Source organism: Bos indicus x Bos taurus, chromosome 7, assembly GCF_003369695.1.
Source record: "Bos indicus x Bos taurus breed Angus x Brahman F1 hybrid chromosome 7, Bos_hybrid_MaternalHap_v2.0, whole genome shotgun sequence".
NCBI classification, from domain to species: Eukaryota; Metazoa; Chordata; class Mammalia; order Artiodactyla; family Bovidae; genus Bos; species Bos indicus x Bos taurus.
In genome coordinates, this window is record NC_040082.1 from 100399217 (window position 1) to 100425014 (window position 25798).

Here is a 25798-nt window from a genome sequence, read left to right on the forward strand (position 1 = left end):
GCTCCTCTATCCATGGGATTTTTTCAGGCAATAAGACTGGAGTGGGTTGCCATTTCCTTCTCCATGGGATCTTCCCAATCCAGGGATCGAACCCGGGTCTCCTGCATTGCAGGCAGACGCTTTATTTTCTGAGCCACCAGGGAAGACCCTGCATTGCCAAGCAGGTTCTTTACCACTAGTGCCATCTGCAAAGCCCATGCTATTCTTTTAGTCCTAAGTAAATACATTTATTTATGAATTAGAGTTTCCTGAGTGGTGCTAGTGATAAAGAATCCACTGCCAGTGCAGGAGATGCAAGAGACTCAGGTTCAATCTTTGGGTTGGGAAGATCCCCTAAAGGAGGAAATGGCAACCCACTCCAGTATCTTGCCTGAAAAATTCCATGGACAGAGGAGCCTAGCAGGCTACAGTCCATGGGGTAAGAGTCGAAAATGACTGAGTGAACGAGCATGCACACACAATAATCAGGATAGCAAACTATCACACTAATCTCTGGTATCTGAGCTAGGCTGGACTCAATCACAGGTGACCTCAGATAAATGTTCAAGGTTTGCATTGTATTTCTCTCCCACAGTGTCTCTGGGCTCTCAGACTTACCTAGATGGGAATTGAAAGAAAGGTCTTTGGGTGGAAGTTCAAATGCCTCCTGGAGGGTTGATAATACAGCCTAAACCTCTGTTCCCACAAGACAGCTGGAGGGAGTAAAGGACTGATTTCCCAGCCAAACTCAGGTTTTCAAAGGAAACATGTCCTGTAGCATCCAAGGTTTCTCAGGCTGAGGGCACCACAGCAGAGAGATTTTACAGCTCACCTGGCCTCTCATTAGGCATCTTTCTGCTGTCACATCCATAGTCTGTACCTGATTTCCCTGGGGGACAGGGGTCTGGATAGAAAGGAAAATTTTCCAGTTCATTCTTTGTTCCTAAGAGACCAGTTTACAAGGTAGGTGAATTATGTTTTTATTAATCCTTCTTGTTAATTGTCCTGTGTCCAGAGGTCTAAACCAAACCAGCATCTTATCCCAGTCTGAGCTAAAGTTTCCTCAAAGTCTAAGGTTAAGAATTCTCACTTAATTTAGTCCCTCAGATCTTTCAAGTTTTCACTAGTGGTGAAAACATAACTCCTGATATTTCTAAAAAATACTTTAGGATTGTGACAACTTTGTCCTTTCATAGAAAACCTTATGCACTACACTCCTTGGCTCCCCGACATTTTTGCCAACTCAATCAGGATTTGTATGCTTATATCAGAAGTTAAGAGCTGTCCTTAAGTACTTCATTATGAATGTTTTTAAATCTGAGACAAATTTAGACATTTTTATACACTATAACCTAACTTAGCACATTATGGGGACTGTCTGCTTTAATTTTTATAGAAATTCATGCTGTGATATAGTCTTCTTATATATTATGACTTCATTCTCTATTATAGAAATAAGACAGAGGGGTTTAATGTTCTGCTCAAAGGTATGACCAAGAAAGGTATGGAGTCTTGATTAGGTGTTTTGATTGTCAGAATGCTTCTAGTTCATAAATTCTGTAGCAGTGATTTGCAATCAGAGATGACTTTGCAGCTGGTTATATTTTTCAGGATCTAAAAGGGTTCTAGAATTATGCATCGAACCTGGACTGGCGATTTGTTTCATATATGATATTATACAAGTTTCAATGCGATTCTCCCAAATCAACCCACCCTCTCCCTCTCCCACAGAGTCCAAAAGACTGTTTTATACATCTGTGTCAGATTCACGTTGATGTATGGCAAAACCAATACAATATTGTAAAGTAATCAACCTCCAATTAAAATAAATAAATTTATATTTAAAAAAATAAAAGGATTCTACACAGGTATTGCCAGAGAAGGCAATGGCAACCCATTCCAGTACTCTTGCCTGGCAAATCCCATGGACGGAGGAGCCTGGTGGGCTGCAGTTCATGGGGTTGCTAAGAGTCGGACACGACTGAGCGACTTCCCTTTCACTTTTCACATTTATGCATTGGAGAAGGAAATGGAAACCCACTCCAGTGTTCTTGCCTGGAGAATCCCAGGGACGGGGTATCCTGATGGGCTGCCGTCTATGGGATCGCACAGAATCGGACACGACTGAAGTGACTTAGCAGCAGCACACATGTATTGCATAGGACATTATCCAATACTTATAATTGTACTGCCTCAAATACCATCAGTGAAAAGGTATAAAATTTATTCTAGTCCAGCATTTTTCTAAATTGACTGTTCTTAAAAATTACCAAGAACTATAGATCAAATGAAAACTGTGATTCAGCAGGTCTGATTCAAGGTACCAAAGATTCTGCTTTTCTAACAAGATCCTAGATAGTATATTCAAAAGCAGAGACATTACTTTGCCAACAAAGGTCCTTCTAGTCAAGGCTATGGTTTTTCCAGTGGTCATGTATGGATGTGAGAGTTCGACTGTGAAGAAAGCTGAGCACTGAAGAATTGACACTTTTGAACTGTGGTGTTGGAGAAGACTCCTGAGAGTCCCTTGGACTGCAAGGAGATCCAACAAGTCCATTCTAAAGGAGATCAGTCCTGGGTGTTCTTTGGAAGGAACGATGCTAAAGCTGAAACTCCAGTACTTTGGCCACCTCATGCGAAGAGTTGACTCGTTGGAAAAGACGCTGATGCTGGGAGGGCTTGGGAGCAGGAGGAGAAGAGGATGACAGAGGATGAGATGGCTGAACTGCATCACCGACTCCATGGACATGAGTTTGATTGAAATCCATGAGTTGGTGATGGACAGCGAGGCCTGGCGTGCTGCTATTCATGGGGTCACAGAGGGTCAGAAGCGACTGAGCAACTGAACTGACCTGAACAAGATCCTACTTGTTCTTAATGCTGCATGTCCTTGTCTGGGTAGCAAGAACATTATTCTGTTACTAAATTCTGCAAATTTAGATATTTTTATACACCTGACGGCTCAGACAGTAAAGAATTTACCTGAATGTGTGAGACCTGGGTTTGATCCCTGGGTTGGGAAGATCCTCTGGAGGAGGGCATGACAACACACTCCAGTATTCGTGCCTGCAGAATCACCGTGGACAGAGGAGCCTGACAGACTACAATACATGGGGTCACAAAGAGTCAAACATGACTGAGCAATTAAGCACAGCACAGCACATACACTAGAACCCAGCTTAGCACATTATAGGGATTGTCCACTTTAATTTTTATGCAAGTTCATTCTGTGATGTAGTCTTCTTATGCTCTTCATTCTCCATTATAAACATGAGCCACAGAGGGGTTTAATGTTCTGTTCAAAAGTATAAACTAAGAAAGTCTTGGCATTGAAACATGTAAAATATCATGTATGAAACGAGATGCCAGTCCAGGTTCAATGCACGACACTGGATGCTTGGGGCTGGTGCACTGGGACGACCCAGAGGGATGGTATGGGGAGGGAGGAGGGAGAAGGGTTCAGGATGGGGAACACATGTATACCTGTGGTGGACTCATTTTGATATTTGGCAAAACTAATACAATTATGTAAAGTTTAAAAATAAAATAAAATTAATTAAAAAAAAAGAAAAAAAAAAAAGAAAGTCTTGATTGGGAGTCTTGATTATCAAAACACTTTTAGTTCACAAGTTCTGTGGAAGTGATTCTCAATCATAGATGACTGCAGCTGGTCATGTTTTTCAGTGTCTAAAGGGATCCTACAAATGTAATTCATAGGACCGTATCCAATATAATAATTATACTGTTTCAAATACCATCAATGAAAAGGAATAAAACTTATTCTAGTATAGCACTCTCCTAATTGACTATTCTTAAATTACCAAGGACTATAGTTCAAATGCAAATTATAATTCAGCAGAACTAATTCAAGGTACCAGGGACTCTGAATTTTTGACAATGTCCTACATGTTCTTGATGCTGAAGGTCTTTATCTGGGTAGCAAGAAAATGATTCTGTAAGATTCAGGCATAAACTGTTATAGGTCTTCATCAAGAATCTTCCATGTATGTAATTTTGAATGACACATTTCACTCACTTTTGCAAGCAGTGGTAAATTCTGTTTGATTTTTTTAGTGGAAGAAGTCAAGGGTGGGACGATTTGAGAGACTAGCATTGAAATATGTACATTACCAGATGTAAACCAGATGACCACTGCAAGATCGATTCATGAAGCAGGGCACCCAAAGCCAGGGCTCTGGGAAAACCCAGTGGGATAGAGCAGGGAGGGAGGTGAGAGGGGGGTTCAGGATGGGGAGGACACATGTATACCTATGACCGATTCATGTTGATATATGGCAAAAACCATCAAAAATATTGTATGGTAATTAACCTCCAATTAAAATAGTTTTTTAAAAAGAACTTTTTAGTGACATTATGGTAAATATCTGAGGAAAAAATAAAACTTTAATAGGCAGAATAATATACTCAAAAGATAACCACACCCCATTCTCAAGACCTTTTGAATATCCTATCTAGGTAGCAAGGGAGATACTCGAGTGGGTAGCCCATCCCTTCTCCAGGGGATCTTCCCAACCCAGGGATTGAACTGGGGTCTCCTGCATTGGAGGCAGATTCTTTACCAGCTGAGCTACCAGAGAAGCCCCAGATTATATTAGCAAATGGGATAAAGTGGATAATCATTGATCTTGATATCAGATTAGAATGAATATTCAGCTTGGAATAATGTAATCACAATGATCTTCTAAATGCAGACAAGAAAGGAAGAAAAATTAGAGTCAAATAGATATTTTTAAATGTTCTGCACCTGGGTTTGAAGATGGAGGAAAGACCATGTATCAAGGAATGCCAGTGGCCACTAGAAGTAAAATATCAAAGCGAATGCATTGTCCTCTGGAGCATTCAGGAGGATCACGGTCCTGCTAACATCATAATTTTAGCTCAGTGAGACTTCAGACTTCTGAAGAATTTTAAGATACATATATGTTTTAAGCCACTAGCATGGTAATTTGTTACAAGAGCATGCATGCATGCTAAGTCACTTCAGTGGTGTCTGACTCTTTGCGACCCCATTGGCTGTAGCCCTCCAGGCTCCTCTGTCCATGGTGATTCTTGAGGCAAGAATACTGCAGTGAGTTGCCATGTCCTCCTCCAGGGGATCTTCCCAAACCAGGGATGGAACCTGTGTCTCTTGTGGGAGCAATAGTAATCTAATACATATGTTGTTCTTGGAGCTGAATTTAAACTTTTCAATTCAATCAGTGAGCTTCCCTTATCTAAAGGTATTTTGTGGTGAAATCCTACCTTAAACAGAAAGAGACGATTTTGTCCTTTTTGAGGTATTCTGACTCATTAGCTGCTAGAGAGAATTTCTCATTGCCTAAACATAAATACGGTTCTAACTGTGAGGTCTTTGAGGATTTAAAATGAGAAGTGTAAATCATTATTAATATTACTGGCACACATTCTGCTTAAGAGCTCTCTGTCAAAATTTCTAAATTCTATTTTCTGTTATTTCAATCATCTGTTCACTTTCATCCCTCTAACTTCCTCTCAACTTTTCTTTCAACTTGGGATGGATTACAAATGAGACTGTAGGCATGTGCATACACGTGTGAGTGTATTTATTTCAGAAAAAGGTGCATACAGATGCAGGCACATATATACATACATATACATCTAACCTTGAACTTAGGTTGGAAAAGCAATGACTTTTCTAACAGAAACGACTTTTCAAAAAGGAAGGACTCAGCAAAGTGTTTCTATACATTTCATTCATTGAAGCATCCATGTGAAGTTTGAAGTTTTTATCTCAAGTTTTCTTCTGAAGTAAGTAAACCTGAGATTCAGGGCAATTACATTATTAACAATAACCATTCAAAGAAATTAAAACATGTTGTGCATTTTTGAACTATTAAAAAAATGAACCAGGTGGTATGTACTGCTAATTTTTGAAATTCAGCAAATAGTATACTTTAAAAAATGGCGGTTTACTGTATGTAATTACTCTTCAAGGAATTATAATTTAAAACTTCTGGTTTGCATGTTTCAGGGCAACAAGGAAAGTCCATGTAGCTAAGTCGAACAGAAAATTGGGAGATATCTCTTTAAACGAGGAAGAAAGAAAAGTGTTATATATGGATATAAGAATAGTGATACTAATATGAAGAAATTACCATTTGATACCATTTGACACTGAAATATCATTTCAGTGTTTTTCTTGTAAACTAAAGACTAACCTACGTATACAAAAAGAAGAAATTGACATAAAGTGGCTCAAAACAGAAGAGCACTACAACTGCACACACCTCATGGAGGGAACATTAAAACACAAAATAGAGCCAAGCAGCTGACAGCAGACACATGAAGAAGAGACCATCAGAACTCAGATCAAATCCTCATAGTGCATTCCTGTTTGAGAGTAAAGACATTATGGTAAACCATTTACTTTTAGAACAACTTGTTATGCAGCAATAAACTGATAAAATAATCCAAGTGAACAGCTAAGTGAAATTATAATAACATAGGGCTTCTCATTCTAGGCATTTGTTCTGATATTTGAATGGCATTTATAGTTACTCAGTTATTGAAGTCTATTTCATATAACTGTATTAAAAAGTGATTCCATTGAGGTTTTCATGTAGGTACCATGCCAGGTTAAAAGGATATGCCTGTTCAAAAATCTATGACTCTGAATCACAGGATCAGAAGGAATTTAAGCTCCTTAGTGAGCTGGACATTGGAGATATACATACACACACACATGATATTTATATTGCTCATTCAATATCCTTTAGTGGTTATGACCCAAAGCAATATATAGATTCAATGCAATCCCTATCAAGCTACCAACAGTATTTTTCACAGAGCAGAACAAATAATTTCACAATGTGTATGGAAATTAAAAAAACCTTGAATAGTCAAAGCTATCTTGAGAAACAGGAATGGAGCTGATGGAATCAATGCTGCCTGACTTCAGGCTCTACTACAAAGCCACAGTCATCAAGACAGTATGGTACTGACACAAAGACAGAAATATAGATCAATAAAACATATTAGAAAACCCACAGATAAACCCACACACCTATGGACACCTTATCTTTGACAAAAGAGGCAAGGATATACAATGGATTAAAGACAATCTCTTTAACAAATGGTGCTGGGAAAACTGGTCAACGACTTGTAAAAGAATGAAATTAGAACACTTTCTAACACCATACACAAAAATAAACTCAAAATGGATTAAAGATCTAAACATAAGACCAGAAACTATAAAACTCTTAGAGGAGATCATAGGTAAAACACTCTCTGACATACATCACAGCAGGATCCTCTATGACCCACCTCCCACAATATTGGAAATAAAAGAAAAAATAAACAAATGGGATCTGATTAAAATTAAAAGCTTCTGTACAACAAAAGAAACTATAAGCAAGGTGAAAAGACAGCCTTCATAATAGGAGAAAATAATAGCAAATGAAGCAACTGACAAGAAACTAACCTGAAAAATATGCAAGCAACTCCTGCAGCTCAATTTCAGAAAAATAAATGACCCAATCAAAAAATGGGCCAAAGAACTAAATAGACATTTCTCCAAAGAAGACATAGAGATGGCTAACAAACACATGAAAAGATTCTCAACATCACTCATTATCAGGGAAATGCAAATCAAAACCACAATGAGGTACCATTTCACACCAGTCAGAATGGCTGTGATCCAGAAGTCTACAAACAATAAATGCTGGAGAGGGTGTGGAGAAAAGGGAATCCTCTTACACTGACATCCTTTAGTGGTATCCTACTAAACTAGTACAGCCACTATGGAGAACAGTGTGGAGATTCCTTAAGAAACTAGAAATAGAACTGCCATATGACCCAGCAATCCCACTGCTGGGCATACACACTGAGGAAACCAGAATTGAAGAGACACGTGTACCCCAATGTTCATCGCAGCACTGTTTACAATAGCCAGGATATGGAAGCAACCTAGATGTCCATCAGCAGATGAATGGATAAGAAAGCTGTGGTACATATACACAATGGAGTATTACTCAGCAAAACACACACACACACACACACACACACACACATTTGAATCAGTTCCAATGAGGTGGATGAAACTGGAGCCTATTATACAGAGTGAAGTAAGACAGAAAGAAAAACACCAATACAGTATATTAACACATATATATGGAATTTAGAAAGATGGTAACAACAACCCTGTATGCCAGACAGCAAAAGAGACACAGGTGTATAGAACAGTCTTTTGGACTCTGTGGCAGAGGGAAAGGGGGATAATTAGGGAGAATGGCCTTAAAACACGTATAATATCATATAATAACGAATCGCCAGTCCAGGTTCGATGCAGGATACAGGAAGCTTGGGGCTCGTGCACTGGGATGACCCAGAGGGATGGTATGGGGGGGAAGGTGGGAAAGGGGTTCAGGATGGGGAACATGTATACACCCATGGCAGATGCATGTTGATGTATGGCAAAACCAATACAATATTGTAAAGTAAAAAAAATAATAATAATGATAATAAAATAAAAAATTAAAAAGGTAATGAAGCAAGTTGCTGAAATTGTATAGAGAAGTTTAAATCAAAGAAATGGAAATAGCAGGCAATCAGCAGAAGGAGCAAGTGCCATTTCACAATATGATCAAAGAATCATAATATGAGGCCCTGAGGCTTTAACCCTGCTATCGTGTGCAACTTTTAGAATATATTTATAATGAAAGGACCATGAGGAATAAGAGATGTGGAAAGTAGTTCAAAATATGCGAAAGCATGATTTATTTCAAACCACGTATGAAGAACATTCCTTTTCATTTTTGTTTAAGGCAAGGATTTGCAAGTGAGGAATATTTGAGTGATGGCTCAATTCCTTCAGTTAAAAAAATGTTGGAGAGAGCATAAGATGACTGACACAGATTTTACCACACAAAATTTTAAATTCTCAGAAATTCTGCACAAATAATTGTATACATAATGACATATTTAAGAGCAAATGGCAATCTTGATCGTAAAAATCCAAATCTTAATCTGAAAACATCAGATCAGATCAGTCGCTCAGTCGTGTCCGACTCTGCGACCCCATGAATCGCAGCACGCCAGGCCTCCCTGTCCATTACCAACTCCCGGAGTTCACTCAGACTCATGTCCATCGAGTCAGTGATGCCATCCAGCCATCTCATTCTCTGTCGTCCCCTTCCCCTCCTGCCCACAATCCCTCCCAGCATCAGAGTCTTTTCCAATGAGTCACTCTTCGCATGAGGTGGCCAAAGTACTGGAGTTTCAGCTTTAGCATCATTCCTTCCAAAGAAATCCCAGGGCTGATCTCCTTCAGAATGGACTGGTTGGATCTCCTTGCAGTCCAAGGGACTCTCAAGAGTCTTCTCCAACACCACAGTTCAAAAGCATCAATTCTTCAGCGCTCAGCCTTCTTCACAGTCCAACTCTCACATCCATACATGACCACAGGAAAAACCATAGCCTTATAATTTAAAAGAAAAACAAGAGCCAAAACATGCTGAATTTCCTATATGAAAGCAAAGAACTTGACTGGTCAGTTTTAAAAGGAGGCAGTAATGTGCTAATGATTCTACCAGATCAAACCAGTCAATCCAAAGGAAATCAGTTGTCAATATTCATTGGAAAGACTGGTGATGAAGCTGGAGCTCCACTACTTTGGCCACCTGATGTGAAGAGCTGAATCACTTGAAAAGAACCCTATGCTAGGAAAGATTGAAGGCAGGAGAAGGGAATGACAGAGGATGAGATGGTTGGATGGCATCATCGACTTGATGGACATGCGTCTGAGCAAGCTCTGGGAGCTGGAGATGGATAGGAAAGCATGGCTGCTGCATGTGGTCACATGTGGTCCATGTGGTCACAAAGAGTCAGACACAATTGAGCAACTGAACTGAACTGAATGATTCTACACATATATTTAATATTATAGGAAATGAAATAATTGCAGGGTAAGCTCTTTGGCATACAATTTTGATATAATAATCTTTTTTTATTTGAATATTAAGAGGGTGGAGACACTGAAATGTATGCTTCATCAAGGACTGTTGCAGGGGAAATGTTGGCCGGCATTCTAGGTATGGATCTTATTCATCATAGTTAAATATGCTTCTGCTAGAAAAACATGCTGCATCACTGTACATCTGTCCACAGCTAATACCCTTTAACTCTACTTCAGTTAAAGACAAACGTACTTGGACTTAGGTTCTAATTTGACTGAAAACTTATATTGTAAGTTTACAATATAAACTTACTAGCTTACAAACAGTTGGAGGATATTAAATTTGCTTGCTCAGATGACTAAGGTTTTATTGTTTGTAAAGCTTGGCTGAGGGAACATTCCCAGTGGTTTGAATTTAAAAACCACCGTTTTCTCTCCTTGGTTTTAGGTCTTACCCTATTTACCTATTAGGCTCAGTCTCAGGTCCTTGTGGAGTGTATTGATGAGAATACTGGAACGGGTTTGAAATCCAGTTCTCAAATATTTTCATGTGCAGGTTGATATAAGGTGATGACCAAGGAAACTGTTTTAGTTTCCTCAGAACTCTTCATGAACTAGCTTTAGCATTCAATAAGATCATCTTATTTCTTGGATGATCTTTTTCTACTTATTTGCTCTACTATAATAGATACATTACCAACATGAAATGTTGGTTTCTTGCTAGTGTTAAATGTTACCTGGTCATAGTATTTGGTTTGCATGATAAATTGCTGAATATATTTTATTGCTATTTTCTTGGAGTTTTTAAAATAATATGAAAATTAGAGATAAGTCTTTGGTTTTTCTTATGCTGCTGCTATTGTAGAAGGCTGTTGGCTTTTGGTATCATGATTAAAATAGTTTTAGAAAATTCACTGGAACACTTATTTTCATGTGCCTTCAGATAATTTTTATACATTTCAAACAGGTTTTGTGAGATTTCAAAATTAGCAATTTTGAAATCTTTTCTGGGAGGTAAAGTTGGCTGATGACTCAATATCTTATTTCATGATTGTCCATTATACATTCTAATCAAGTGAGTAGAAAATACCGTGTCATTAACATATCTTATGGATATTATGCACAGGGTCATGCATTTTTAATTAGTATATTAAGACAATAATTTAAATAAAATAAACAATGGTATCAATTGATTATAAATCAATATAATTTAAATAAAATGAGTCATAATTTAAATAAATAATTACTTTACTATCAAGGCATTTAACAATAAAGTACAAAGTAATTCAAAGGCATCTGAGAAAACTAAGCCTGGGTGACAGGGGTCAAGGTAGTTAAACAAATGATATCTTCTTTGGGTGCAAAATTAGTGTTCATGTGAAGCATTTCTGGCTAGTGGTTGCAACACAGGAGAAGATTATGGCATTAGGAGACCCCAAACTGAGAGACAAGAGAGAAGGGACCATTAAGCAAAAGCATTGGTGATTTTTCTTCTCAGTGATAAAATAAATATATTTCATTGCATTATTTTTGTCTTTCTTAGATTTTATTTTTATCCTTTAAAAATTAATTTATTTTTTAATTGGAAGACACTTGCTTTACAATATTGTGTTAGCTTCTGCTATATACAACATGAATCAGCTATAGAGTATAGGTATCTCCTCTCTCTCTTGCACCTCCCTTCCACCTCCCACCGCATCCCACACCTCTAGGTTGTCACAAAGCACCAGATTTTAGCTCCCTGCAACATACAGTAAATTTCCACTGGCTATTCTAATTTTACATTGGGTAATGTATATGTTAATGCTACTGACTCTAGTTGTCTCACCCTCTCCATCCCCTGATGAGTCCACAAGTCTCTTCTCTATGTCTGTGTCTCCATTGCTGCCCTGCAAATAGGTTCCTCAGTACCATCTTTCCAGATTCCACACATATGCGTTAATATATGATGTTTGTCTTTCCCTTTATGACTTCTTTTACTCTGTATAATAGGCTCTAGGTTTATCCACCTTATTAGACCTGAGTCAAATGTGTTCCTTTTTATGGCTGAGTACTATTCTACTGTGTATATGTACCACAACTTCTTTATCCAAAGAATACTCAACCCCCACGGGCTTCAGTTTCTCTGTCTGTGAGATGAACCTATATCAAGGTCGGCCTCAGAAGGGTGACAAGAGGATTAAATGGAATAAAATGGCAAAGCTTCTGCATAAGGAATGCAGGTGACAAGTCCTAAATAAATGTCAGCTGTTGTTACATACAAGAGTAATTTTTGTAATGCTCCAGCTTTTTATTCCCACATTATTAAGCCAATTTCTGTCCATATGCACTGTCCTCTGTGAGGTCTACGTCATAAAGCTCAGTATCCCCCAGGAAGAAAGAGGATGTATAATGTGGAGCAGAATTTCTCAACCTTGGCACCATTGATGTTTGGTTTGGGTCATTCCTTGCTATAGGGGCTGTCTTGTACATTGTAGGATGTTTAGCCATATCCCTGGATATGGATGCCAGTAGCATCATCAGCCAAGTTACAAGGACTAAAAATGTCTTCATATACTCCAAAAGGGGCCAAATTACCCACACTTGAGAACCATGGCAATGTGTCTTCCAAAAAGAAAGAGATCATATGAAAATTTTCCATGTGCAAAATCCCCAAGGGAATGAGTTAAAGCAGGGGTCCCCAAGCTCCAGGATCTATTACCTGATGATCTGAGGTAATAATAATAGAAATAAAGTGCGCAATAAATGCCATGTGCTTGAATCATCCCGAAACCATCCCCTCTCCCCCTGCCACCTTATGCATGCATGTGTGCTCAGTCCTGTCTGACTTTGTGACGCTGTGGATGATAGCTCACCAGGATCCTCTGTCCATGGAATTCTCCAGGCAAGAATACTGGAATGTGTTGCCCTTTCCTTCTTTATCAAAACATTTTTTACACATGATAATAATGGACCATAAATCCCTGTACAAATGGAATAGCAGAATCCCAGATTTGACTCTATTTTGCACCATAAGAAAGAAGTGAGACTGGATCAATTACAAGATTGATGACGTTGAAAAGCTAAAATCTATTACTCGAATGATACATGGACAAAGAAGACACTTGGTCACATCATTTTTAAGACTCTTTAAAAATTTATTTATTATCTTTGGCTGCACTGAACGTCCCTATTACACTCGGACGTTCTATAGTTGTGGCAAGTGGACGCTGTTCTTCATTGCATTGTTCAGGCTTCTCATTGCAGTGGCATCTCTTGTTATGAAGCATGGGCTCTAGGGAGTGCAGGCTCAGTAGCTGTGGCTACAGTCATCCTAAAGGGGGATGACCTAAGTCCATATTTCCTAACACCATACACAAAGATAAACTCAAAATGGATTAAATACCTAAATGTAAGACCAGAAAATATAAAACTCTTAGAGGAAAACAGAGGCAGAACACTTGATGACATATCAAAGCAAGATCCTCTATGACCCACCTCCTACAGCAATGGAAATAGAAACAAAAGTAAACACTTGGGACCTAATCAAACATAAAAGCTTTTGCACAGCAAAGGAAACTATAAGCAAGGGGAAAGCCAACCCTTGGAATGAGAGAAAATAATAGCAAATGAAACAACTGATGAAGTATTAATCTTCAAAATATGCAAGCAGCTCATATAACTCAATGCCAGAAAAACAAACAACCCAATCAAAAAGTGGGGAAAATACCTAAACAGACATTTCTTCAAAAAAGACATATAGATGGCTGACAAACACATGAAAAGATGCTCAACATTGCTCATTATTAGAGAAATGCAAATCAAAACTACAGTTAGAATGGCCATTATCAAAATGTCTACAAACAATAAATGCTGGAGAGGGTGTGGGAGCACTCTAGCACTGTTGGTGGGAATGTAAACTGATACAGCCACTATGGAAGATGATACTGAGATTCCTGAAAAGACTAAGAATAAAATCACCATAAGACCCAGGAATACCATTCCTAGGCATATGCCGTGAGTAAATAAAAACTGAAAATGACACATGTATCCCATCGTTCATTGCAGCACAATTTACAATAGCTAGAACATGGAGGCAAGCTAGATGTCCATCGATAGATGAATGGATAAAGAAGTTGTGGTACAAATACACAGTGGAATGTTACTCAGCCATAAAAAGGAACACATTTGAGTTAGTTCTAATGAGATGCATGAACCTAGGGCCTATTAAACAGAGTGAAGTAAGTCATAAAGAGAAAGATAAATATTGTATACTAATGCACATATATGGAATCTAGAAAAATGGTACTGAAGAATTTATTTACAGGGCAGCAATGGAGAAACAGACATAGAGAACAGAATTATGGACATGGGGAATGGGGAGGAGAGGGTGACATGTAAGAAGAGAGTAACATGGACACTTACATTACCATATGTAAAATAGATAGCCAATAAGAGTTTGCTGTATGTCTCAGGAATCTCAAATAGGGGCTCTGTATCAACCTATTGTGGTGGAATGGGGAGGGAGATGGGAAGGAGGGAGGTTCAAATGGGAGGGAATATATGTATACCTATGGCTGATTCATGTTGAGGTTTGACAGCAAACAGCAAAATTATGTAAAGCAATTATTCTTCAATTAAAAAATAAATAAACTAAAAAAAAGAATCCACATACAACAAACACTGGAGAGAATATGGAAAGAAGGGAACCCTCTTACTCTGTCAGTGGGAATATAAATTGGTACAGTCACTATGGAGAACAGTATGGAGTTTCCTTAAAAAAAACTAAAAATGGTGCTACCATATGACCCTGCAATCCCACTCCTGGGCATGTATCCAGAGAAAAACAATATGAAAGGATATATGCACTCCAATGTTCATTGCAGCACTGTTTATAATAGCTAAGACATGGAAGCAACCTAAATGTCCATCAACAGAGGAATGGATAAAGAAGTGGTACATACATACAATGAAATATTACTCAGTCATTAAAAAGAGTGAAATAGTGCTGCTTGCAGCAACATGGATGAACCTAGAGAGTGTCATACTGAGTGAAGTAAGTTGGACAGAGAAGGAGAAATATTATATTGTGTCTTGGAATCTAAAAAGAATTGATACAAATGAACTTTCTTAAAAAACAGAAAGAGATTCACAGACTTAGAAAATGAACTTATGGTTGTCAGGGGGAAGGGATAATAAGGGAGTTTGGGAAAGTCATGTACACACTGCCATATTCCAAATGGATAACTAATAAAGACTTAGTGTGTAGCACATGAAACTCTGCTCAATGTTATGTGCCAGCCTGGATGGGATGGGGGTTTGGAAGAATGGATATATTTATATGTAAAAGGCTGAGTTCCTTTGCTGTTCACCTGAAACAACCACAACATTGTTAATTGACTATATCCCAAAACAAAATAAAAAAGTTTAAACTTTGCAAAAAAAATATTAAGTTTCAGGTGTAGTCACATAGTGAGTCACAATTTTTAAAGGTTATAGTTCATTTACTGTTAGCATAGAATATTGGCTATATCCCTTGTGCTCTAGAGTATATCTTTGTGGCTTATCTTATGCATGGTAGTTTGTACCTCTTAATCCCTTGCCCCTGTCTTGCCCCTCTCCCTTCCCTCTTCCCACTATCGACCACTGGTTTGTTCCCTATGTCTTTGAGTCCAGATTTCCCTGGTGATCCAGTGGTTAAGACTCCTCACTTTCAGTGGAAAGGGCATGGGTTCAATCCGTGGTCAGGGAAGTTCTACGTGCTGAGCAATGCAGTCAAAAAAAGAAAAAAAAAATTCTATGTCTGTGAGTCTGTTTCTTTTTGATTATATTATTAGTTTGTTTTACTTTTTAGATTTCATTTATAAAACACATGTACACCTATGGCTGATTCATGACGATGTTTGAGAGAAAACAACAAAATTCTGTAAAGCAATTATCCTTCAATTTAAAAATAATTTAAAAAAGAGAGATATATAGAAAACAAAGTCACTCTCTTGTGAATTATTTAAGATAGCCCATTCTCTCTGGATTAAAGTGTTGAGGACCATCCAATGAACTTGACCCTGAAAAGCCACATATTCCCATGGAGTCTGCCTGAACAGCCAGCCAATCCCCATTCTCACACTATTTCTCTTGTTGTATTCCTGGAACCTTCTCCAGAGTGCACCTTCAACAATAAGAGCAGAAGTTGTGGCAAAGTCATTGGCCTGGTTTTGTTGGTAGTCAGGTGCGACCCATATCCTTGACTATAATTCAAAGTTAAGATGTTTGACATTCACATGGTCTTGAAAAAATGTGCTATCATGCCCTGGATAGACAAGGAAATTCCATCTCAATTGTTGAAGAAGTGCTTGTGGGAAAAGATAATGGAGATCAGATCCTGGAGAGAAGAGCATTGTGACTAAGGTGCATGGGGAGAGGTAAGCATCTCTTACATCCAAGATGTTCCCAAGGGAACAAAACTAGCAGAAGCTCCTTTCTAGTTTGGCTTCCTCACTAGTGGGAACCAAATTGCTCAGAGAACAGAGTAACAGTGGAACAATTAATTTAATGAGCACTTGTGAGAATTCAACCTCAGAAGCCACAGAAACAGTAAAAATGCCCCTTACTCCTCTCACTACAGTCCAACTGTCCCAGAAAGGAGGAAGTTCAGCGGTGCCCTTTCAGAGAATGGATGCTTGATGCCACCTCCTTGCACTTCACTGGAGCTGAATTGAGGATCCATAACCCAGGAATGAAAGGATCCAGGGAACTAGAAGCTCACTGAGGACATTAGAGTGTGTGCTTTGGGAAACAGGGATGGAGGCAGGCAGAACTCTCAGAGTATTAACTTGGATGGCATAATGAGGATAACACAGTTGGTAAGAGTCCATTTACTTAAAACACTATGCACAGTTCAGATCTCTCAAAATCTCTCTTTCACTCAGATTCCTTCCTTTCTCTCTGAGACCCATTTTTGAGAATCTCTCACCTTCCTGATAGAAACTGACCTTGTTTCAGCCCCCAACATCTCTCCAGGTTTCTTATGCAACCATCTTAGTTGTTTTTTAGGAGTCAAGTGCCTCTATTCTCCATCAGATTCTCCTGTTTCCTTTTATCTATCATATCTTACTGATTTATTCTCTCACTCAAACAACAGGTGTTCTCTGGGGTTCTTCCTAGTTAGCACGTACCTACGTTCATGCATGCTTAGTTGGGTCCAACTCTTTGCGACCGCATGGACTGTAAATCACCAGGCTCCTCTGTCCATGGAATTTTCCAGGCAAGAATACTGGAGCAGGTTGCCATTTCTTACTCCAGGAGAACTTCCCAACTGCCAGGGATTGAACTCAGGTCTCTTGCATCTGCTGCATTGGCAGGCAGACTGTTTACCACTGTACCTTACAAGCCCATTCAAACAGCTTTGTGATTCAAAAAGCTTACTGACTGTTTCTCTGTCTCAGTTTCCCCATCTGTGAAATGAGGATTATAATAGTATCCACTTTGTAAGGTTAATATGAAAATTAAACTAAAGGAGATAATGCACAAGAAGTTTTTAATTACCCCATCACTCTGTGAGCATCTATACATGTTAATCATTATTATTGTATTACTGTTCACATATATTCATTTGTTAAATCAAAACAGCAATGATCATGATAAAATGAACTAAAGCATATAAAACTTAGCACAAATACTTGACACGTGGAGGTCCTCAAGTAATTTGACTTATTTAGTAAATGTATTCATTTATTGTGTATTTGCAAGTTTCTAGCCCCTGTTCCAAGAGGCTTACATTTTTGTTAATATGTGAAATGATTGTGATCTATTTTCTGAGAGATTTAACTGCACACATGAAAACTTCTGGGCTTTGTTTTCCTCTTGCACCCATTTTTTATGTTAATTTTTATTTTTGAATACTTTTAGAGAAATTTTAAAGAAAAGTTACAAAGTTACAAAGATAGCTCCCATAGTGGTGAAAACGTTTTTAAACTAGATAGAAGCAATAGTTGCAAAACATTTGAATGCCACTGAATGTTAGTTTAAGGTGACTATTGGTTTTTACTTTCTTTTTTTGGTATCAGTTGCCTTACTAAAATCATTTTCAGTCCAAAGAGGTGTCCTCCTCCAATAAAAAATACATTTGAAAAGAAGTTTTCCATTGCAATTTTTTTATCTTCAGCCAATCTATCATCTTCAAACAATAATTGCTTTTTTGATACTTAACATCTTTTGTATCTTTTTCTCGTTGCATTGCATTGGCTAGAACTTCCTGGGAATTGATAATAGTGATGGTAAACTTTCTTTCTTCTTTAATATTTAAAGGGAATTCTTCTATTGTTCCTGCCTTTAGGTACCACAAAGGCATTTTTGGAAGTAAGTCTTGTTGTTTGCTTAATTCCTTCCTTAATTATTGATCTATTATCCTGCATCCTGAATCAAATTTGGACACGTATATCTTCCCAGAAATAAATTAATTTCTTAGATTTTTAGCATGAAGTTTTAATTAATATGTTCTTGCAAAGTTGCTTTTTAATTCATTAACTCTGCTTCTATCTTAATTTTATTCTCTACTTAGGTTTGTCATGTGTAACTTTCATTAACAACATCTTCCAAATCTTCACGTGTTTATTTCTTGAGGATAGATTACATGTATGGTCATTTGTAGTTTTTTGAAATATGTAATAGAAGAAAATGAATGTAAAAATCAAGACTCATTTTATCACTCCAAGGTGATTCTTGTCCACATTTTGATATTTCTTGTAGGTCATTTTCCTTGGATAAGTGCAAGGACACATAAAAGAGCTGTATGTAGATTTTTAAGTTTTCCAGTCCAGAAAAACAGATCAATTATCATCTCAGAGAAGTATATGAAGTGCGATTTCTCTTTCCAGTTGACGAAATTTTGCATTCTGAATCTTTATTTTTCCCAATGGCTTCCTAATTACCTCAATGAAAAGTGTATCTTATTTTACTTTCACACTCATGGATTAATACTGTAAAAAAAATTCTCAAACCTTTATTACCCTTTTTACACTTTTTATAAATATTTAATATCTTATGCCTTTTTCCCAGCTAATACATTAATGTTTCTATGATTTATAATTAAGGCTTTATAGATTAAAGATACTAATTTTTATTAGTCAAATGCATTATCTTTTGCATTCCAACTTTCTGCATGGCACATTTCTCATTAATAATATTTCAATTTATGGTCCAATTATTGATCTTTTCTCCACTTATTTCTATCAAAGACTTTTTATTCAGAGAGAACATCTACTTTTAAAAATTACATATATTCGTATATAAATTATATTATCTATGTATTTTATTTATTTTCTTCTGATAGTCTATATGGTCCCTTGCTCCACACTTAACATTTGAAATTCACTAGGAAATATGGAGATAAAATTTAACATTATTTTTTCTAAATTATTAATCAATTGTGAAATAGTTATTTATAACTCTAAAAGGCCATCTAAGATATCTAGAATAAAAATGAAAGTTCAGATAATAAAAATACATATCAGTTCAGTTCAGTTCAGTCACTCAGTCATGTCCGACTCTTTGCGACCCCATGAATCGCAGCACGCCAGGCCTCCCTGTCCATCACCAACTCCCGGAGTTCACTCAGACTCACATCCGTTGAGTCAGTGATCCTAAATTATGATAAATATATTAAATAAGAACTCTAGAATTATTTCCCTGAAAGAAAAGAAGAATAGTAAGAATTCCAACTCAACATAAATTTGAACAGTGTTGTCGAGTTTCATAGCAATTAGACCTAAAGACAAACAGATGTTGTACAATAATATTATTGGGGAAAGTATATAAATAATAAGAAAATCTTGAAATTAATATGGAAATGTAGAAAATGCCCATAACAGCTTATAAATACAAAAAACAAAATCTAAAGCTTTCCTAATATAAAGGCAATGTCAGAGATATAATGGCAAGGACTAAATGTCATTATTAATAACATTAAAACTAAAACACATTAAAATACCATGTAGAAACCCTGCTGCTCGAAAACTTTGGATGAATCTAGAGGACATTATAACAAATGAAATAAGCCATACAGAAAAGAACAAATACTGAATGATATATGATTCCACTCACATGAGGCATCTAGAATCATCAGACTCATAGAAGCACGGAATAGAATGCTGATTGTCAGTGGCTAGAAGGCAAGGGAAACAGGGAATTCTTAGTGTATAAATTTTTCATTATGCAAAATGAATGAACTCTGGATATCTGGCATATAACATGGTGGTGGTGGTGGTGGTTTAGTTGCTAAGTCGTGTCCAACTCTTGCAACTCCATGGACTGTAGCCTGCCAGGTTCTTCTGTCCATGGAGTTTTCCAGGCAGGAATGCTGTAGTGGATTGCCATTTCCTTCTCCAGGGATATAACATAGTAAATAAAGTTGATAATATGGGATGAGATGGTCAGAGATAATCACAATTTGAGAACTGCTGAATTCAAAGACAATTTTTGTAGGTATCAACAGTAACCACAATTTGTCATCAAATGAAGTCAATCCTTAGCCAAAATGAATGACTTCATGATCTCCCTGGGTTTGGAGTAAGGACATTTCTGTCTCTCTGGGGAGTATTTATTTGGGGTAAATTTTGTGTTCCTTTTTTCTTCCTTGTTGGCTAGCCCAGCATACTCATGGAAAGAGGAAACCAAACAGGAGTCAGAAACTTTCTCCTCCTAGGATTCACAGAGGACCCAGACCTGCAGCCTCTCCTCTTCAGGCTGTTTCTGTCCATGTACCTGGTCACATTCACTGGGAACCTGGCCATCATCCTAGCCGTCATCTCAGACTCCCACCTCCACACCCCCATGTACTTCTTCCTCTCCAACCTGTCCTTTGCTGACATCGGTTTCACCTCCACCACCATCTCAAAGATGCTGTGGAACATCCAGTAACAGAGTCAAGTTATCACCTATGCAGGCCGCCTAAGCCAGGAATTTTTTGTTGTTGTTGTGTTTGGATGCCTGGACAATTTACTCCTGGCCGTGATGGCCTATGACTGCTTCGTGGCCATCTGTCACCCCCTGCACTACATGGTCATCATGAACCCCCAGCTCTGTGGGCTGCTGGCTCTGGGGTCCTGGAGCCTCAGTGTCACAGGCTCCCTGCCTGAGACCTTGACTATCTTAAGGCTGTCTTTCTGCAGAAGCATGAGGATCCCGCATTCTTTTTGTGATCTTCCTGAAGTCCTGAAGCTCACTTGTTCTGACACCCTCATCAATAACACAGTGGTGTATTTTGTGACTATTATCCTAGGTGTTTTTCCTCTCTCTGGGATCCTCTTTTCTTACTATCATATTTTCTCCACCATCCTGAGAAGTTCATCAGTCAGGAGCAACTGCAAAGCTTTTTCCACCTGTGGGTCTCACTTCTCAGTGGTTTCCTTGTTCTATGGCTCAGGCCTAGGGGTCTACCTCAGTTCTGCAGTCACTTCATCCTCTAGGACAAGTCTGGTGGCCTCAATGATGTACACCATGGTCACCCCCATGCTGAACCCCTTCATCTACAGTCTGAGGAACAGAGACATGAAGGGGGTCCTTGTGCGGCTCATTAGCAGGGCACCATCTCTCATTCACAGGGCCTTCAGAGGACTCTCATAAGTAACTGGGCACATAATATTGAGGACCAGACATCCTGGCTTCCTTCATTTAATGTTTTTTTATCTTTCCTAATACTCAATTTTTAAAGAAAAACCTTCCTTGGGTCTTCACAGCCCTCTCTATTTTCCTTCATACTATATCTTTGGTTCCTTTTTCAATTTGTAACCATATGAATTTTAACTTCATATGAATTGAACCTGATCTTTTCTGTTACACTTAGAGATGATTTAAATTTCTTAAAAAAAAAACTGAATGTCATGTTTTTAATATATATCCTCAAAGTGATGGGATGTATACCTATTATGGAAATGTTGCCCTGCAAATTCATTTACAGAGATGTTTTCTGAGGTTGTGTGAATTAAGTGAACTGGAAGAAGTGTCTTTTTTCTGAATAACTTTCAGTCACATCAAACTTAATGATATTTATTTCATTCCTGATACGTGAATTCTGGAGCTGAACAGTTCAAAGCTAGCCATCAAGTACTCAGGATCCTTCTGCTTTTCTGCTCTATCTCTAGTTTGACCAGTGGGCTTCTACCCTCATGGTCACAAAATGGCTTCTGCCCTTCCAGCAATTGCAACTGTGTCCCAGGAAGGTGGAATGGAGAAGTATAATATAGAAGATAGCCCTTCATCACTGACCACTTTAGTGTATTCTGTCTGGCTTCAAACTTTCATATCTGCATCCATTACCTAAGAAATTTCTCTAGTCTGCTCTGCCCATGTTTAGAGAATTAATGTCCCAGGAATCACTCCTTAACCAAAGACCAACAGGAACTGGTGTATAAATCACTTGCCCATTGAGTGAAATAAGTCTGAAACACACATATTTTACTGGTCCCCATATTTCCCCAGCAGAAGTCCCAGTTGATAATGGTGGTAATCAGCTTGATAAACACACCTTTCATGGTTTTTTCCTCTTGCCTGACTCATGGTTCTATTTCCTGGGACCAGTAAAATCTTTGTCTTAACTAGACTGAGTTACATTTCCTGAACCATATAGTAACTTGATTGGCAACACCACAAAAGATATGCCTACCTGGAACTTGTACTGTGACCTTTGTTGGAAAAGCATCTTTGCCAATTTAATTAAGGGTTTTAAAAGGAGATAATTATGGATTGCTTGGGTGTGCCCTAAATCCAATGACAGTTGTCCTTAAAAGACACAAGAGAGGGACTTCATGCTGGTCCAGTAGTTAAAAATCCACCTTGCAATGCAGGGGACTTGGTTTGATCCCTGGCTGGAGAACTAAGATTCCACAAACCTTGGAGCAATGAAGGCCTGAGCCACAACTACTGAGTCTGTGTGCCACAGCTAGAGAGACCCCGTGCCACAAGGAAGACCCCACAAGCCACAACTAAAACCTGACACAGCTAAATACATAAAAATAAACTTTAAAAATGTTTTATCCATGCACTGGGATGACCCAGAGGGATGGTACAGGGAGAGAGGTGGGAGGGGGGTTCAGGATGGGGAACACGTGTACACCCATGGCAAATTCATGTTGATGTATAGCAAAACCAATACAATATTGAAATCAACCTACAATTAAAATAAATAAATTTATATTAAAAATAAAATTAAAAAAAGTTTTATCAAAAAAAAAAAAAAGATATAGGAGAGGAGATGAAACAAACAAGAGAAAGTCCCAGACATAAGGGCAGAAATTAGAGTGACGTGGCCATAAGACAAGGAGCTCTTGGAACCACCAGAAGCTGTTAGAGGCAAGAATGGATTCTCTTCTACAGGAGGGGTCTGCAAGCCCAGGACATGCACCAGTACCAGCCCATGGCCTGTTAGGAACTGAGCCACCCAGCAGGAGGTGAGTAGCAGGCCAGCAAGTGAAGCTTCATCTGTATTTATAGCTGCTCCCAACTGCTTGCATTGCCACCTGAGTTCCACCTCCTGCTCAACAAACTCAACAAAAATAATGTGTTTGAAACATCCTGAAATCCCAGGTGTAGGGAAAATTGTCTTCCACAATTGTTCCAAAAAGGTTGGGGTGCATGCATGCTAAGTTGATTCAGTCACATCCAACCCTCTTTGCAACCCTATGGACCATAGCCCATCAGGCTCCTCTGTCCCTGCTGATATCTTGATTTGGGGTTTTTGGTCTCCAGAACTGTAAGAAAATAATTTCTTTTCCTATAAGGAACCTGTGTGTATGTATTCAGTTGCTTCAGGCATGTCCAATTCTTTGCAACCCCAAGGACTGTAGCCCACCAGGCTCCTCTGTCCATGAAATTCTCCAGGCAAGAATACTGGAGTGGGTTGCCATGCCCTCCTCCAGGGCATCTTCCTAATCCAAGAATTGAACCAGAGTCTCCTGCATGGCAGGCAGATTGTTCACCACTAAGCCACAGGGAAAGCCCTATAAGGCACCCACATTGTGGTAATGTGTAACAGAAGCCATAGGGAACTAACACAGATTGTAAGGAAAATTCTTAGTGTACTTGGAGAAATCAGCTGTCATTTGTGGACACACACACACTGCTGAAGAACTGATGATTTGCTCACTAGAATGAAGCTGCCAGGGCTTTCCAGGGGGTGCTAGTGGTAAAGAACCTGCTTGCCAATTCAGGAGACAGAAGAGACATAGGTTTGATCCCTGGGTCAGGAAGATTTCCCCCAGAGGAAGGGACGGCAACCCACTCCAGTGTTCTTACCTGGGAAACTCCATGGACTGAGGAGCCTGGCAGCCTACAGTCCATGGGGTCACAAAGAGTTGTACATGGCTGAAGCAACTTAGCACACACTCACATGAAGCTGCAGATGGACCTACAACTGTTCTACATTCCCAGAGAACCTCTTTGAATCTCTCCACCTCTTGGGCCAAGTGTGAGCATTTATCTCCATGAGAAAGGGCTCTGGGTTTTTCAGGATCCCTCATCACTGAGGTCAGAAGCAACACAGGTGAACACAGGCTTTATTCCATCCCCATGAGTTTCCATTTCTTGCTTGTAGCTTCCAGCCTGCCTTTGATGACTCTCCAGTCCACTTCTCATCTCAGAATAAACCCAGAAAACAGGTCGCATATTTTACAATAGATAACTTCAGAGGTCAGAGATAAATTTGTCTCATTCTGGCTGGTATGAAGGATTGAAATAATGAAAAGATTACCTAATCCAATCCAAAATTCCCCCTCCACACACACACAAAATGATTTATATTTCCAATATAGGGAAGGGGTAGGGAGTTTGGGATGGACATGTACACACTGCTATATATAAAATGGATAACCAACAAAGACCTACTGGGTTGGGAAGATCCCCTGGAGAAGGGAATGGCAACCCACTGAAGTACTCTTGTCTGGAGAATTCCATGGAGAGAGGAGCCTGGCAGGTCGCACACCAGGAGATCACAAACAGTCAGACATGACTGAGCAACTAGCATTATATATATATGAATATATATATATATATGTGTGTGTGTGTGTGTGTGTGTGTGTGTGTGCATGTTCAGTCACTCAGCCATGTATAAATTCAAATACCTGTACCTGAATTTAAAATAAATTCAAGTTCCTGTAACTGTATTAAACACAGAACCAGTGTTTTGTTGCTGAAAGTGTGACCCTCATACTCAGACCTGCATCAACACACAGCCCAGTAGCTTGTTAGAAATGCAGGGTCCGAGGGCCCACTGAGGACCTATTCAATCAGAATTTGCACTTGAATTAGAATTCCTGCTGACTTGTAGGCACAAGGAGGAAAGGGAAGTGCTCCTGTAAAGGGCTTATCTCCAGTACTATGGCGACTCACTCCAGTATTCTTGCCTGGAGAATCCCATGGACAGAAGAGCCTGGCAGGTTACAGTCCATGGGGTCGCAAAGAGTCAGAAATGATTGAGTAACTGAACACACAGGAGGCATAAAGTGCTTCCAGTAAAAGTAGAATTTATGTCCATGTTTCTTATTAATAGTTTGAGTAGAGAATTAGTGTATTAGTGATGTAGGAATATAAAATATAATCAGGGCATTTCTTTCTAATTTTTTTGGTGGAACATATTTGACCATATTTCATATTGATTAAAAACATACATACTGGGCGTCCCTGGGAGCTCAGTGGTAAAGAATCTGCCTTCCAGTGCAAGAGGCAAGGATTTGATCCCTGGACCAGGAAGATCTCACTTGCCTTGAAGCAACTAAGTTTGAACACCACAAGTACTGAGCCTGTGCTCTAGAGCCCAGCAACAACAACTACGCAGGTCCTCACACCCTAGAGTCCATGTTCTGCCATAAGCGAGGCCACTGCAAAGAGAAGCCTATGCACCGCAAACAAGACTAAACC

At 38.8% G+C, this 25798-nt stretch overlaps 1 pseudogene; it reads left to right on the plus strand.

Annotated features, from left to right (window-relative positions):
- The first annotated feature begins 20545 nt into the window (after window positions 1–20545).
- Window positions 20546–21511, plus strand: LOC113896412 (annotated as a pseudogene).
- The last annotated feature ends 4287 nt before the right edge of the window (window positions 21512–25798 follow it).